This window comes from Herpailurus yagouaroundi, unplaced genomic scaffold (genome assembly GCF_014898765.1).
Source record: "Herpailurus yagouaroundi ecotype Mexico unplaced genomic scaffold, PumYag 139, whole genome shotgun sequence".
NCBI lineage: Eukaryota > Metazoa > Chordata > Mammalia > Carnivora > Felidae > Herpailurus > Herpailurus yagouaroundi.
Window position 1 is genome coordinate 75,917,301 of NW_024412394.1, and position 16,790 is coordinate 75,934,090.

The 16,790-nt window shown below is 40.7% G+C and overlaps 1 protein-coding gene and 2 long non-coding RNA genes across 3 annotated transcripts in view; all 3 read right to left on the minus strand.

Moving 5' to 3' along the window:
* The window catches only part of CEP85L (centrosomal protein 85L), a 209,297-nt gene extending 205,097 nt beyond the window's left edge, over positions 1 to 4,200 (minus strand). The window contains exon 1 of the mRNA XM_040474488.1: positions 4,091 to 4,200. The gene's annotated coding sequence lies outside the window, so the exon portion shown is untranslated. The remainder of the gene's footprint in view (positions 1 to 4,090) is intronic.
* Positions 4,201 to 4,697: 497 nt separating this feature from the next.
* Positions 4,698 to 15,983, minus strand: LOC121029979 (uncharacterized). The gene is made up of 3 exons (XR_005790011.1): positions 15,951 to 15,983; positions 4,910 to 5,045; positions 4,698 to 4,783 (listed from the first exon to the last, which is right to left on the minus strand). It is a non-coding gene; the product is annotated as an uncharacterized LOC121029979 (long non-coding RNA).
* Positions 5,772 to 14,625, minus strand: LOC121029978 (uncharacterized). Its single transcript, XR_005790010.1, has 3 exons — positions 14,614 to 14,625; positions 7,926 to 7,928; positions 5,772 to 7,657 (listed from the first exon to the last, which is right to left on the minus strand). It is a non-coding gene; the product is annotated as an uncharacterized LOC121029978 (long non-coding RNA).
* Positions 15,984 to 16,790: the final 807 nt, after the last annotated feature.

Consider the following 16,790-nt stretch of genomic DNA (forward strand, 5'->3'; position numbering starts at 1 on the left):
GCGGGGCTTGAACTCACGAACCGCGAGATCATGACCTGAGCCGAAGTCGGACGCTTAACCGACTGAGCCACCCAGGTGCCCCTTTCCTAACTTTTAATAACATCAAAAAGTAAAACTTGCAAGGAAACACTCAACTCTGAAAACAATGATAGTGCTGTAAAAATGCTTTTCTTTTGGACCAATATCTCAAAGATCATTTGATCCAGAAGATCTATATCTGCCAGGGAACCTCACGGCAAACAATAGAAATGGACTATGCAAGGATTTATTGAAAGGCTTATTGGTTAGCTCAAAAATTGTCCAGGAGAGGGCTTTCTGGGTGGTTCAGTCAGTTGAAGTGTCTGACTTCAGCTCAGGTCCTGATATTGAGGTTTGTGAGTTTGAGCCCCACCCACATCAGGCTCTGTGCTGACAGCTCAGAGCCTGGAGCCTGCTTCAGATTCTGTGTCTCCCTCTCTCTCCTCCCCTCCTTCCCCTCAAAAAATGAATAAACGTTAAAAACAAAACAAAACAAAACAAAACAAAGCAAAACAAACTATCCAGGAGAGCAATCCAGTTCAGAAGCCATGCAGCCAGGGATACAACCAGAATCTAACACGAAACTAGTCCTGTGAGGACATGGTGCTGCTGCCACTTAGTGTCAGCTATTACAGCTTGCACAGTTGCCACTGTCAACACCATACTTTCTGTACTACCACTGATGCAGTTAGTTGTTGCTACAACCAATACAAGCACAAGTGCAACCCTCTCTTTCCTTATTTTTAAAATTCTTTAAAAAGTTTTTATTTATTTTTGAGAGAGAGAGACAGTGTGAGCAGTGGAGGCAGAGAGAGAGAGAGGGAGAGAGAGAGAGGGAGAGAGAGAGAGGGAGAGAGAGAATCTGAAGCAGGCTCCAGGCTCTGAGCTGTCAGCACAGAGTCTGATGCGGGGCTTGAACCTGCGAACTGGGAGATCATGACCTGAGCCAAAGTTGGATGCTTAACCGACTAAGCCACCCAGGCACCCCTCTCTTTCCTTATTTGTAAGGCTAACTCCCATTTCCAAGTGAGACAGATGAAGGGACTATCTTATTTTCTTTCTTTCTATCTATCTATCTATCTATCTATCTATCTATTGAGAGTGTGAGCAGGGGAAAGGGGCAGAGACAGAGAGAGAGAGAGAGAGAGAGAGAGAGAGTACCAAGCAGTCTCCATGCTGTTGGCACAGAGCTGGAAGCGGGGCTCCATCCCACAACCCCAGATCACAACTTGACTCAAAATAAAGAGTCGGATGTTCAACCAACTGAGCTACCAAGGTACCCCTTATTTTCTTTTTAATAGATGAAGAAACTAGCACAGAACTAACCCCCCAGCAGACTTCCTGCAATGTCTTATTGGCCAAAACTGGGTCACGTGGCTTCTCATAAACCAACCACTCGTCAGGAGATTAGATAACTGTGATTGGCTAGATTAATTGATTCACCTGCTGGGTGTAAATGTGACCAGCCTTCCTTGGAGTATAAAGTCACATGCAGGAGCCTGGATACCTGTATAAAATTGAAGTTTTATTCACAAGAATGGATATTGGGCTGTCAGTCAATATTATGGACATGTATATGGAACCTAACTATCTTTACACACGGGCCCATTTTATGAGACCCACCTACATGCTTCTTCCCAAGCCTTTTTGTCACTAGTCCTCTGGCCTTCTTACTCTTTTCATGTCCATGTCAATCTGACTAAATCATCTGTTACTGCCTATTAACTTATTTCTCTTTCCAGGGAAAAAAAACAAAGATGTCATATCTCTCAAAGTTGTACCTACTGGTAAAATTTTCCACCTTCACTTCAGTGGGACTGAGTAGGACTCAGCAATCCATTTGAAATGGTTCCAGCTTATTATGCAAAGCCATCTGTAAACTATGCTCTCTTTTTCTTTTTCTTCAGTTAACTCATAATAGAGAGTTAACTGTTCATGATTCTGTGGGTTGGTTGGTGGAGAGGTGGCAGTGTGGCATGAGTAGGCATAACAGGAAGATATCAGTGTGTGAGACTGGAGCTTTCAGGATCTGCTAAGATGCACTCACCCACAGACTATTTCTACTTGGCTATGTTTGACTTTATAGCTGAGTAGATCAGATAACACTCAGTTCATGATAGGTAGCTTATATTTCATAAGTACCTGGTTTTTATGGCCCAGGTATATGGCTGGCCCAATAGCAAGCCAAGTACTATTCCTCCAAAGAAGAATGGTTATTCACTGAAGGAGGTAAAGCGTTCTCCTAAAACTGTGATCTTTCTGCTGGGAATCTTGCATTAAATCTTTCCACACCACAGACTTCAATTGATTTTTAATGACCACTAACCTCACTGGATCCTACAAGGCCATATGGAAAAGCTGCAGCCTGGACCACATGGAGAATTTTCCTTTGGACTCTACTCAAAGCTGTCAGCCTTTCAGGTGTCTCAGGAAAGAGCTGAAGGACACACAAAATGTGATATATGCTGCTTCTAAAATCTAAACAGCACCATTAATCACAGCACTTTTCTCTAGATGTAGAAAACAAATTGTCCTTGACATTGGAGAGGATAAACTCACATGCCACACAAAACAGATCCGAAGAAACTTCACTGCATTAACATATGATTTATTTCCCACCGTCTGGCATGCCTACTTTTAGTCTAAGATACCAGCACTTTCTGCTCTCTGGAACTCATCAGCATATTATCACCAATTTAGCCCTGGGGATGGTTAGACAACCTAATTCTTGTAGACTCATTTATGGCACATAGAATAGAGAATTAAGATAATCTTGATTTGAAAATCTATTTCTGCCACTTTAGGCGAAATCAAACTACTTCTGGTATTCTCTGTGTTGGAACGGAGAAGAAGATTTGTCCAGATAAAAGCTGCAGTCAGTATGCCTCAGCATATGTTGATTTGCTGCAATAAAGCAACTACACATGGAAGATCATATGTACTTGTAGTTACTACTTGACTCAGCCTATAGTAATCCCCTGGATTCTCAAAACTCTCCCATCTTCTTTTTTGAAGTAATCTCTATGCCCAACCAGGGGCTCCAACTTCTAACCTCAAGATCAAGAGTTGCACACTCTATCAATAAGCCAGCCAGGCACCCCAAAATTCTCCCATGTTTTGCACTGGCCCAAAGTAGGGATATGATAGGAAATACAGTAGCCTCATCTCAGTATTTTCTTAAAGAGGCAGTTAAAAAATTACAGTATTTTTAATTGTTATTTAATGTTTGATTTATTTTTGAGAGGGAGAGAGAGACAGAGCGTGAGGGGGGAGGGGCAGGGAGAGGGAGACACAGAATCTGAAGCAGGCTCTAGGCTCCAAGTTGCCATCACAGAGCACGACACGGGGCTCGAACCCACAAACCACGAGATCATGACCAGAGCCGAAGTCAGATGCTCAACCAACTGAGCCACCTGGGTGCCCCTCAGTAAGTTGTTTTTTTAAATTGAGATCTGGGAGGCTGAGCTCCTGAGCTTTCACTAAACTATTCCTACCATAATATCTTTGGTAGCTTCTAATCAATAGATCAGAAGTCAATGTTGGAATTCTGCCATTTTCTGAGAGTATCTATCCCAACAATATACCCAGAAACTGAAGAAAGAATCATGGCAAGAGTTTAGAGCTCTAGTGGAATGCATCAGTGAGTGTTATGTGCACTGTACCACTCTAGGTACTTTAAGTAGAAGAGTTTTAAGACAGGAGATTAGGTGCTTACAAAATCACTGTAAAGATTGGAGAGGCAGGTGTCCAAAGGCCACCACCAGAACTACTGAGTTCAAGAACACACCACTAGAACTGTAACCACTAACCCTGGAGTATTTTCCATTCTACAAATGAATTAGAACCCTAACTTATCATCTATTTTGATCACTGTGAGTCTCTTACATATAAAAAACTTGCAGAAACTTTTGAGAGTTGTATCATTTTGAACACCATGCCAGCTCTGTTGTTATTATGGTCAGCATGCCCACCTTGACTTTGACAGTTAAGTGCCACTACTTGCCCTCTTCCATCTTAGCATGCCAATTTGAAATCAGGAGTGCTTTTCAAACGCAGAGTATTTTCTTCTTACCTCAGCATATGAAGAGCCACCAAAGTGCTTTTTAAGAAGTGGGATCTTGCATACACCTATACAATTCTCAAGCCCCTGGTATGGGAAATGTTTTCTGGTCATTTCTTCCTCCCCCTAGAAGAAGGAAACAGGGAATAGGTGAACAATTCACAGGAGATAATCTACCCAATATCTATATCTCCATAAAACTTCTGGATTTCTTCCCCTTTAGTAAGAAATTTCTAGTATCACAGGTTCATTTAGAATGGGCTACTGTTGAGCACAGCTCATGAGATAATTTAGCAAATAATTTAGACAACTTCCAACTGTTTGAGCTAGAACATTAAATCCAGAATCTCCAATAACTGCATCCCTAGTGATAAATTCTATCTGATCTATAATTGTGTTCTTCCTTCCTTAGTTTGGTACTCTCAGAATCCATTTCCTCACATATTGTCCATATTTTACCAACATAAATTAGCAGTCTTTCAATTCCTCTGATGGGTGCGTTTTCTCTTCTTAGATTTGCTTTAAAATGGATCTTGTGAGGCATACAGAGATCTCAATCTGCTTACAGATCTGGCGATTTTGAGGAGCAATGGAGTGGAGTATGGAAAGAACTGACTTGCCTTGTAAAACCATTCCATGTGAGATCATTGAGGACTCCTCAGGTTAAACAGGAACAGCATCATCAGATAGGAAGGATTCTTTTGGCTACAGGCAAAAAAAAAAAAAAAAAAAAATCCTGTATGAAACTGGCCTAAAGAGTCAGAACACTTATTACATAACACAAGAAGAATTCTAGACAGAAGGTGACATTCAGGAGCCTCAGTGTATTACCTTTGTCCTTAGGTGAGCAGTCCTCATGGTTATTAAGGTGGCCACCAGATCACAATGTTTATGTTCCGTAGAAGAGAGACCATCCATCTCAGAGTCATGGATTATAAGTCCTCCCATTCAGAGTGATTTGCATTCTCTGCATCAATAATGGTCACCATGGAAATGGCATGTACAAAATAGCATTCAATATTGGATTTCTGAACTGGTCATTACGATAGAGGAAAGGAATTAACATGATGGCTCAATCTAATTAGTGTGCCTCTGTATAAAAGGGATAGGTTGAATACCTGAATAAAATTGAGGTTTTTATTAGAGAAAAGGATGGAGAAAGGTCCATATGATATAACATCTATTGATATGGTACAAAAACTATGGAAAATGAAAAATGTTCACTCAGTAGTCAGAGAAGAATAAATTTAATACAGTATTTAAAGCTTAATGCTCAATCTTAGAAAAGGCATTTTTTTCCTCTATATTTATTCTCCATATATAGCTTTGCTTTGGCATAATGTGGCTTCTGCTTTCTAGGGGAAATTCTTTGCCTTTGATATCATTTTCTAGTTATACCTAATTATATATATGCCTACTAAGTTACTACCTCTTATTTACCTAGATAAAAAATGTTGATGTGGGGCGCCTGGGTGGCGCAGTCGGTTAAGCCTCCGACTTCAGCCAGGTCACAATCTCGCGGTCCGTGAGTTCGAGCCCCACGTCGGGCTCTGGGCTGATGGCTCAGAGCCTGGAGCCTGTTTCCCATTCTGTGTCTCCCTCTCTCTCTGCCCCTCCCCCGTTCATGCTCTGTCTCTCTCTGTCCCAAAAATAAATAAACGTTGAAAAAAAAATTAAAAAAAAATGTTGATGCAATTTCAGTTACAAAGTTGTTTAAAGAAAATAAGCGGTGGTAGGGAGGAGTAATATGTGCATTTCTCTAAGTATTCCTCTTGATATACTTACACTTTCTAAAACAAGCTGACATTTTCCAAATGTGGTAGATTAAAAATGGTCACAAAATTGTTTACAGCTCCTTTCATCAAGAGGTGGTGTCTATGTTCTACTCCTTAAATCTGGGCTGGGCTTGTGTATTAGTCTTCTGAGGCTGTCATAACAAAATGCCATAGACTGGATGGCTTATCCAATAGGAAAGTATTTTCTCATAGTTGTGGAGGCTGGAAGTCCAAGGTCAAAGTATTGGCAGGATTGGTATCAGGTGAGACCACTCTCCATGGCTTGTAGAAGGCCACCTCCTTGCTGAGGCCTTTTCTCTGTGCATGCATATCCCTGGTGTTGCTTCCTCTTCTTAGAAGGGCACTTAGTCCTATTGGATGAAGGGCCCACCCTTATCACCTTATTTATTCTTAACTACTTTCTTAAAGTCTGTACATCTCCAAATACAGTCACATTGCGGGTTAGGGCTTCAAGGTAAGAGTTTCAGAGGAACACAACCCAGTCTATTACACCTTGCTACTTGCATTAACCAACAGAATGCTGCAGAAGTGAAGAAGTGATGTCTATGACTTCTAACAAGTCCCCAAGAAGCCTTTGCAGCTTCAGCTCTTGCCTTCTTTGGAATCTCAACAATACGTGAGGAAGCCTGAGCTCGCCTGCTGGGGAAGCCATGTGGAGAACTAAGGCACCCTAATTATTAACCCCAGCTAAATGCCCACTGATTGCAATTGCAAGTAAGCCTACTTGACGCCACGGGGGGCAGAGATGAGTCATCCGGACCGCACCTTGAACAAATTGCTGACCCAAGAATGGTTTTCTAATAAATGGTGTTATATTAAGCCACTAATTTTGAGGTAGTTTTTATGCAGTAATAGATACACCAAGCTTTTTATAATTTTCATTGCTTCTTCATGGCCTATCCTTTCACTGTCAGTTTAGTGAGATTTGAGAAAGAAGCAGACCAAAAAGTGTATTGTTTAGCCATGCTTAACTAGAAATTAAATGCTATAGATAAAAGAAGTGTTTTTGAAAGAGGATTAACTTAAAAACTTAGTCCTATTTCATATGTAGCTAATGAATAACATATAGAGTTGATAAGGTGGTAATATAAATAATGGGAGTTGATAACATAATTCCATGTATCCCTATAAAATATGAGGTGATAGCTCTGAGCAGGGAATGGAAAAATGTCATTCCACTTCTATTTACTGCAAATACCTAATGTCCCCTGTTCCATGCTACCTCCTAAGTTATGCCCTGTGGTTGGTAGGTAGGTAGGCTAGAGGAAGAGTGGGGAAATGAAGGTAAGGATAAGGAGGTGAAGTTTCCATTAACAAACAAAATAAAACCCTTAAGCAATTAAATAAAATTAAAAACACATGTATATAATTTTATCTTGTCATATTCTAATGGCCCACGTATCATTGGATAGTATATGTATATTGCTTATGAATAAAAATGTACATATACTGGGAGGAAATGCTCATGATATTTTGACTTACAAGTGTAAATGGTCAAAAAATGCGGAGGATGGGCTAGGAAGCATGGTTGCCCTTTTAAGAAACAAATGTAGAAGACAAGTTTACTGGTCATGTAATATAAACAAACACCCAGGCCTACAAGATGTCATGTAACTGCCATGTCAAAGGCCCTGGGACTACATCAAGGCTTATGTATCCATAGTAAATACTTTTTTGGCCTGCTCTGTGCTATGACATTGTAATAAGATTTTGAAAGAATCAGAGATGGAATTAGGAGTTTTCTTGCCAGATCTAAAGTTTCTCCAATTCTCCTGGGGTTGCCCTTTTGGGTGAGAACTGATGTAGTGGTCTAAAAGCCTAAAAGTTATTGTAGGGTTATTCTATGGGTTCATACCTATTCTAACATGCTACCAAAATATCCCTGGAGCTCTCATACCTCCTGGCTCATCTTCTGAGTAGCCTAATCAGACTCAGTGGTGTGGACTTTGTTCTGGGCACCTTGCCTCAAGCCTACATGGCCTCAAACTCAGATTCCAGGAACTGTGAGTTCAATACATGGGAGGATTTTTTTCCACCAATTAGTTGCCTACCAGCTTCCCCTGCAGATGGTTTCTTATTCTTCTGGCTATTTCCATCTTTATTTAATTTTTTTTTCCCAAATGATTTTATTCATAGTATTCTGGTTTTTAAGTAACTACTACGTCCATTTCCATGCTTTTCCTTTACTTCTCATTTCCCTCTTAGCCTTCTTCCACCACTGCATCTGCTTTCTTTCCTTTCATTTTCTCCCCATTCATTTATTCCATGCTGTCATCGCTGCTTTCCTTTGTTCAGTTCAGAACATCAGCCAGAAGCTTCCTGTTGCTAAGTAACAACATCACCAACACACACTCTTTTCCACTCTTGGCTCATTTCTTCTGCTGCTTTTGTTAAGCCCATGGGTCAAATAGTCTCTAAAAGAAAATGAAGGGTGCTCTGTCTTTTCTTCATACCAAAGAGATGCACACCATCCTGCACGGTGCCCCTCTTATTACATTTTGACTTCTTGTTTCATCTGTTAATTTTCCCCAGGCTGTGAGATAACACAAAAAAACACAAAACATCCTTTCCAGCTTGGACAATTTATAGATGGGCAGCAGGGATATAATTTCTGCTAAAGGAACAACGAAGGAGAAAATGCTTAAAGTTTAGTTACAAGGCATGGCACGGCTTCATGGAGGGCTTTTGCTTAGACCTCTGAATCAAATCCAGGTTTTAAGAGGTTTCCATGAGGGATCAAAGGAGCTAGCAAGTCCTTCGTACAGACCTTGACCTTGTTGAGTTTTGTGGAAGCTACTAGTGGCATGGTGAGTGTGGATTGCACCAAATAAAGGATAAAAACAATACAAGAACCCATTATGCAGTTTTCCAAATCCCTCTCCTTTTGCAGACATCAATCTGACATGATACTTGTACCAAAGGCATAATTGGAGTTGTGTCAGCCCTTCTACAACATGCTCTGAAGAGATTCCAAGTCTTCTGCCACATTTTAATAGTTTAATGGCAATGGTGACTCCATATGTCTAAACACTAGGATACAGTATCAGAGATACCAGGACCTTGAAAAAAAAAATCTTTTCACCCTTGCAATGCCATAAATAATTTCCCTCCTTGGTGTGAATTCTTTCTCTCTCCTTGGGCATTTATGTAATGCCTGGAGGCCTTCCCTGACAACTCGGTCCCACACTGTTGCTCTCAGCTCTTTGCCCACAGTCAACACCGAGCTATTTGGGGGATGCTGGAGGCTGCTTTGTTGTTAGCACCACAGCCTTTCTCTTGCTGTGTCCCTGCTCCTCAGGCACTGCTCTCTGTGAGGGAAGGACTCAGATCCTGCATGTCATGTATACTTGATAAACTGCCTTAAATTTAGTAATAATAGAACACAGATGCTTTGCCAAGGCAGTTGTTTTTAGTTTCATTTTCTAAGAGGAGAAGGAACAGTAGTTTGTATTTAAGTCCAAGTTTATCAGCAATCAAAGTACCAGAAATGAAGTAGATGTGTTTCTGTCATTAACTAGGTCTGCAGACCGAGCATTGCAGTAGAGAACGTTTTCAAGAGCTTTATTTGTCAGGACCTGTTGATACCCTGGAAGTGGGATCCCTGTGAGACTAAAATCCACTCCAAGGTATTCTAGGAATGCCTGACCAGAACTAGAACTGGCAAGTTACTACAGTTTTCCTTCTAGAAGTGAGCCCCTTGAGATGATGCTATGTTTTCTGAGAGGTTCAGAAAACTTTTATATGATTTAAGTTTTTATCTTCAAGTAATAACAAATGATGAGACATGTATTTGAACTTCCTGGAATTTTTGTTTTATGTGCTGTTTGCTTTAAACAACCGATAATTACACGCAATTTTCACTGCTCTTCAATATTTACTCCTCTCTTTTAAGTCTTTTCTCCAACTTGAAGTATCAGTCAACACCACCTACATCATAATAATTTCTTTTCTTCACATCTCTATGTATTTAATTCCTTTATCCCCTTCCAACCCACCTCATCGAGGTGGTTTTGAGTCTCACAGCCCCTGCTGTCATTGTAAACGGTGGCGCTTTCCCCCATAAACAGACTTACTCCTCACCTGGAACATCTACATGGTGATATATCCAGCGTCCTGAAGGCCTCTCTCTCTCTCTCTCTATCTCTCTTTTTTTTTTTTTTTTTTGACCCCTCTGTTCATTCAGCCCCATACAACCTCAGCCACACCCTCAGCCCACCACCCTGGACTGCTTCACCTCAGAAACCCTTAGGCAAGAATTTCTCTCTCCAACCACAATACCCTCCACTTCCAGCTCTCAGTTAGCTGGTCTTCACACAGGCCATCAGGACTATTCCAGGCCTTCACATCAGCCTTGTCCTATCTGCCCCTATTATCTCCTCCTCTCTTCACTCCTTCCCTACCCAGCAGAGATCCCATGGTCCCTCACTTTAACCACTCCCTCTCGTGTCTCAGCTCCCTTGCTCCTCATTAGCCTGGCAAATCCCCAAGCCTGAATGACTTCATCTTTATGTTTCCCTGTGTGCGCCCACGCTACTGCAGTCTCCTGGAGAATAATACCATGCAGCCACGCGTGCTAGGCCAGCTCCACGTCATTAAGCACTAGTCCCTCAAAGGGGCCCAGAAACCTTCATCATATCCCTCCTCATCTATTTGTTATAAAGCATCATTCATTCACTCATTTACTCATTCCTTAAATATTTATTGAGTGCCCACTCTAGCAGTAGGCTGGGTCCTGAGAGGTAACTGTGAGCAAAGCAGGCAAGCTCTCACCCGCTGAGAGCTGAGGATCTAGCCTAGAAGACTGAAACTAAAACTAGATCAGAGAAGTGAGTTATTTGGAGGCTGATGTCTGAGAAGAAGGTGAGTGGATGAAGTATTTACTATGGCAAGTGGAAGAGAAGGTGACTAGGGAAACACAGGAGGGTTGCTGGACAGCTGTGAGGGACTGCGGCCTAATGACACGGAGTTGGAGAGTACCCATGGCCTAGTCGTGTTATTTCTCCAGGACACCTCGATAATGTGGGGTGGGGTGCACACAGAGAGACATACAGGTGAACTCACTCGAGGCTGGGATCTACCAGACTGATGAGAGGAAAGGGAGTTGAGATACCAGAGAGAAACCCTATGGACAAGATAATATTTCAGATTAAAAACTACAAATGGATTTGTAGTGTCTTCTCTTCTTTTCTTTTCTTTCTTTTTTTTTTGTTGTTGTTGTTGTTGTTGTTGTTGTTGTTGTTGAGGGGAGGGGCAGAGGGAGTGAGAGAATCTAAAGCAGGCTCCACACCCAGTGAAGAGCCCAGTGCCATGAGATCATGATCTGAGCTGAAATCAAGAGACGGATGCTTAGGCGACTGAGCCACCCAGGCACACCCCAAGATAATTATTTCTTTTGTAAACAGATACTAAATGTATAACTACTATCATATAACTGTCCAGAAAATTACTCAGCAATTAAAGGGCATCCTTAGATTCCAAAAAGTTGTCATCTCCTTGAATATTGTTCTGAGAGATACAGAAAACATTGATTTTTGCTAATTACTAGTTATTTTCTCTTTTCATTCTGAACATTACACAAATACCAAACAACGAAACAATTCTCACTTAAAAAAAAAAAAAATCATGGGGCGCCTGGGTGGCGCAGTCGGTTGGGCGTCCGACTTCAGCCAGGTCACGATCTCGCGGTCCGTGAGTTCGAGCCCCGCATCGGGCTCTGGGCTGATGGCTCAGAGCCTGGAGCCTGTTTCCGATTCTGTGTCTCCTTCTCTCTCTGCCCCTCCCCCGTTCATGCTCTGTCTCTCTCTGTCCCAAAAATAAATAATAAAAACGCTGAAAAAAAAAAATTAAAAAAAAAAAAAATCAAACGTTATAGAAGTACTCAGAATAAAAGTGAACTCTCAAAGCATCCCTTTTCCCCTTTCTCTCTCCCTGTCCCTGCACAGAAGCCTGTTAAGAGCTTGCTGTTATGTCCATACAGTGCTCATTTCTAAGGGTTTACATACAAAAAGATGTTTGCAGGCATACGCATACACACTTATGTTGTGGAAACTACATAGTTAAGTCATCTTTTCGAGAGGGCAAAATGTAAACATTAGAAAGGCGTGTCTTCCTTTAAATAGGAATAAAACTTCACGGCCTATGAAGCAAATCACTCGGAGCTAAACTTAAGCTACTTTCAATAAACTGATAAGAAAGCTAAATGATAGAGAACATTAACGATCCAGGGAACAAAACACAGAATTTACTTGCCAACTCATTATATTGAGATGATGATCTCAAGTAACACCGAATTTTGTGATACACTTTTATCACAAACTAAATCTAAGTTAGGAAACACAACAGAGAGGATCTGAAAAGATAGGGACTCTATTAAATGTTTTCACTACAAACACAGAATTTACCCATCTGAACTGTAAACTATCTTTAGCTATCAATATCAGAGTTTGTGAAACATGTGTCAAATAATACAGAAAGTCGTCACATAAAGAAACATAAGATTAATAATTAATCGTGCCTCTTGCTAGTCACTGCACAACTAATTGATCCCTCAAGGAACTGACTCACTGAGTTTTCTACCTATGTTTCTTTCTCTGCCACCTCGAATTGGTCATATATTTCCCACATTATAAAAACTCAGTGAGGAGCGCCTGGGTGGCTCAGTCAGTTGAGCGTCCCACTAAGGCTCAGGTCATGATCTCATGGCTTGTGGGTTTGAGCCTCACGTGGGGCTCTGTGCTGACAGCTCAGAGCCTGGAGCCTGCTTCAGATTCTGTGTCTCCCTCTCTCTCTGCCCCTCCCCCACTGTGCTCTGTCTCTTTCTCTCTCTCAAAAATAAATAAACATTAAAAAAAAAACAAAAACCAGAAAAACAAACCTCAGTGCATCTTTTGGAATGTGACCTAGCTTTTACAATCGTAGCTATCTGCTTGTTGCAGCGTGAGTCAAAAAACAGTTTCTCATTGTTTCTAAGATTAAGGACAAACAGTTTCTTCCACTTGTGCATTTCTAAATATACAATGTAGGGTAGTACTATGCAATTCCTCTTCTACAACTTGCTTTTTTCATTTAACAATAGGCTGAAATCCTTTATGTAGTACATGATTTACCTCATTTTTTTAAATGCTTCTTCTTGTTCCATAATAAGAAAACACCATATATCAAACTACCTTCTTTTCTTAAAACTTCAGCTTTTGTTACTACAATGCTCTTATGTTTGTAGATAGGATGCTTATGCATATATTATGCAGATGGGATGTAATAGGATACTTACATGTATATTTTTGTTTATATATCTAAATATTTCTGTATGATACATACCTGCAATTGGAATTTTTAGGTAAAGAGGACTTTATACTTGTTTTTATATATATTGATTTAAATGCAAACTTTTATGTGGCAAAATAGGCAAAATATATAAAAAGTTAATTCACAGAACAGCAAATCTAAATCACCAACAAACACTCAAACTGATGAATAGCCAGGAAAATAAAAATTATACTATTAAACTAGCAAACATTTAGAAGACCAATAAAACCTACTACTGGTGGAAATATGGGAGAAAATGCTTTAACTTTTTTGGAAAGCAATCTAGCAACATATATTAAAATGGGGCTCCTGGGTGACTCAGTCAACTAAGCATCCTTGATTTCAGCACAGGTCATGATTTCCTGGTCGTGGGATTGAGCCCTGTGTCGGGCTCCGCGTTGAGTGCCAAGTGCTGAGCGTGAAGCTTGCTTAAGATTCTCTCTCTTCCTCTCTCTCTGCTCCTCCCCCACTCATGCTCTCTCTCAAAATAAATAAATAAACATTAAAAAATAAAACTAAAGTAAAATTAAAAATATAGAGAGACTTCAACCAACAAACTCACTTTTGGAATCCAATTCCATAAAAACAAAAAAGTCCATAAAGTCAGAATATATAAACAAAGATGTTTTGCGCAGCACTCATTTCTTTCTACAAATATCTGTTAAGTGCTGATTACGTTGCCATCACTTCAGAAATGAACAAGGCACAGGCCCTTCCTTGAACGTACTCACAGCCTATGGGGAAGACAGAGAAGTTCACAAGCAATTGGAGTTCACGGAAGAGGTGCTAAGGAAGCAATCCAGACCTGGGATGGAAGGCTGCAAAAAACTCACTGAAAAGCACACTTTGCATGACCTTTTAATGATACAGCATGGTTCTAAGACCTTGGATTAAGTTGTGTGGTCCAGGACAGCCGAACAGAGTAGAGATAACTGGACATGGGGAAAACACAATCCATAAACTTGCTATAAAACAAAACTGTGTTAATAAAAGTCACAGGTAATCTATTTTATTTTTTCAATGGCATTGGAGACAGAATATGAGGTGCAAAATGAAAAACAGATTTAGTTTTGGGGACTAAAATCCAGAGTATGTCCTTAAATGGTAACCAAAATTTCTATTTTATTCATAATGCCTAGTGTACTCTTAAAAGGTATTTGTGGGGGCACCTGGGTGGCTCAGTCGGTTAAGCGTCCGACTTTGGCTCAGGTCATGATATCACGGTTCCTGAGTTTGGCCCCAGTGTCATGCTCTGTGCTGATAGCTCACAGTCTGGAGTCTCCTTTGGATTCTGTGTCTCCCTCTCTCTGTCCATCCCCCACTCATGCTCTGTTTCTCTCTCTCTCTCTCTCTCTCTCTCTCTCTCTCTCAAAAGTAAATAAACGTTAAAAAAAATTAAAAAGAAAGGTATTTGTGGAACCAATAAAGTAAGACATAGGAAGAGCATATAAAAAGGTTTAGCTCAGATAAGACTTTCTCTTGAATAGACTTTTCCTCCCTCCCTCCCTCTCCCCTCCTTCCCTCCCTTCCTTCCTTCCACCCTTCTATTCTTCTCCCCCACCATTTTTCAAAAAAAGAAAGACTCCAGAGCAGTTGGGATTCTAATCCTGTTAACCTCACTTTGACCCTGTTATTTCACCACTTAACAACGAGGCAAAATCATCAGCTCTTACATCATGAACTTTAAATGCCAAAATAGTGCTGAGCAATTTTTAAAACACAAATGTTTATGGTAAAAAAAAAAAAAAAAAAAAAGAATGCCTAACATTAAAAACAAACAAACGAAACAGTTCGTTAGAAACTGGTAATCTATGACAACTGGGATTAGGTAGATAATGGATTTCAGGAAGGGACTATTAGCCTGTGGAGAAACAAAAGCAGCACATCTAGGAAAAAGGTACATTTTCTCCCTAACTATTGTCATTAAAGGAAAAGACATTAGTGGGGGTTCTCTTATGGAAAGGCTGGGACTCTGCAGATTAATGAAAATGTTCCCAGTATCTAAGTGCTGCCTGGCATTGCTCCCACATCAACAGCAAAACAACTGCATAGCAACCTACATTTGCCCATTTCCTCACCCATTACTGTTTGTCCAGAGAAAACAACCCTACTACTCCCTGTCTGCCTTGTGAATTTTGTCAAACAGGAGTTGAGTCTGTATGCCAAGTTGAGGAGCGACACAGGCTGGCATTTCCCAGCACATGCTGTTCACCACGTGGGTTCCTGGAGCTGCCTCTTGGCTCAGAGGAGCTCCCCTCCCCTCCCCCACTTCCTCTCGCAAAGACAACATGCAATAATGATTATCAAGTGTGTGTATGTGTGCTCCCAACTGGCCAAGCGCCCTTTAGACCCAGTGACCTGTTTTACGAATATTAGAAAAGCATTTCCAACTTGTTTTTTGCATTCTCTGGAATACACAGAGTTCACCCTACGAGCAGAATAGCAGTCACTTCTCAAACAAAGAAAACCCCCTCTAAATGCTGCTTTGCAAGAACTATTTGCCATCTGTTTATTTCCTCATGGCAGCACTGTGCATGGGGGACTCTAGCAATGGCACCAACGTACAAATCCAGACTGAAATACTTTTCCTCTTTCCAGAGGGTGTTTCCTTGAACTTTCCCATCTGCCTCTGAGTAAGACGTAGAAAATATTATTTATAAAATAAGACTAGTAAATGACTCACGGTGAATAAAAATAAATCAGGGTGCCGTTTGTCATCTTTAAGAGAAAAAGAAAAAGTAAAATGCTCCACAATTGGAGAAATAACTCACTTTTTCAAATCCCCTCAAGGAACGTCTTCAAAACATAGGCAGGAAGAGGGTTTGTGAGGGTTAAGTTAAATTCAAGAAAACTCCAGAGGCAAGAGCAAGACCCAGCCCCTCATGCATATTCATAAAAGGCAACCTGAACTGTTCGAAACCACAAGGGTGACAGTGTTTCCTGCATGCACTTTGCCTCCCACACTGCCAGGAAACAGTATAAGATGAAGAACCCAGTGCCCGGCTTTGTAACATGGTTCATCAGAATGAGGATTGTTCTTCACAGACTTAACCCACACATTGACTGGATTTTCTCCATCGGCCTTACGACAGCTCAAGAAGTACCCATCTGTTAGGATCCATTTTAGAGCCATCCTTGTGCAAGTGTGAATTTCAAGACTCTGGCTAATAATAAGCAAAAAGGAATATGGCTATTTATTTTCAATAGAGCTTTGGGCATTTATTATTAATAGAAATAGGTCAGTGTAACACACACAGGAAGAAAATTATAGTCTACACACTGCTTTTCTTCTAAACAGACTTTGCACAACAAAATACCCAGAGTTAGTTTGACCTGCCAGCTAACATAAACCAAGGACCTTGTTGTTCCAAGGAATTTAGGGAGGCCCGTAGTGAATTTTTCATTCATCCACTCAACAAATAGCCACTGAGTGTTACTATATGTTGAGTACTGTTCTAGGCATATGGAAAACTGCAGTGGACAAAATAGGTAAACATCCCTCCATCCTGAAGACTATGACAGCCTATTGTCATGTTCTTCTAGGGGAAAACAACACCTTAGTGCATCACAGAAGGTCCTGGACCGTTCTGTTAAATGTCTTTCAAGTGCCC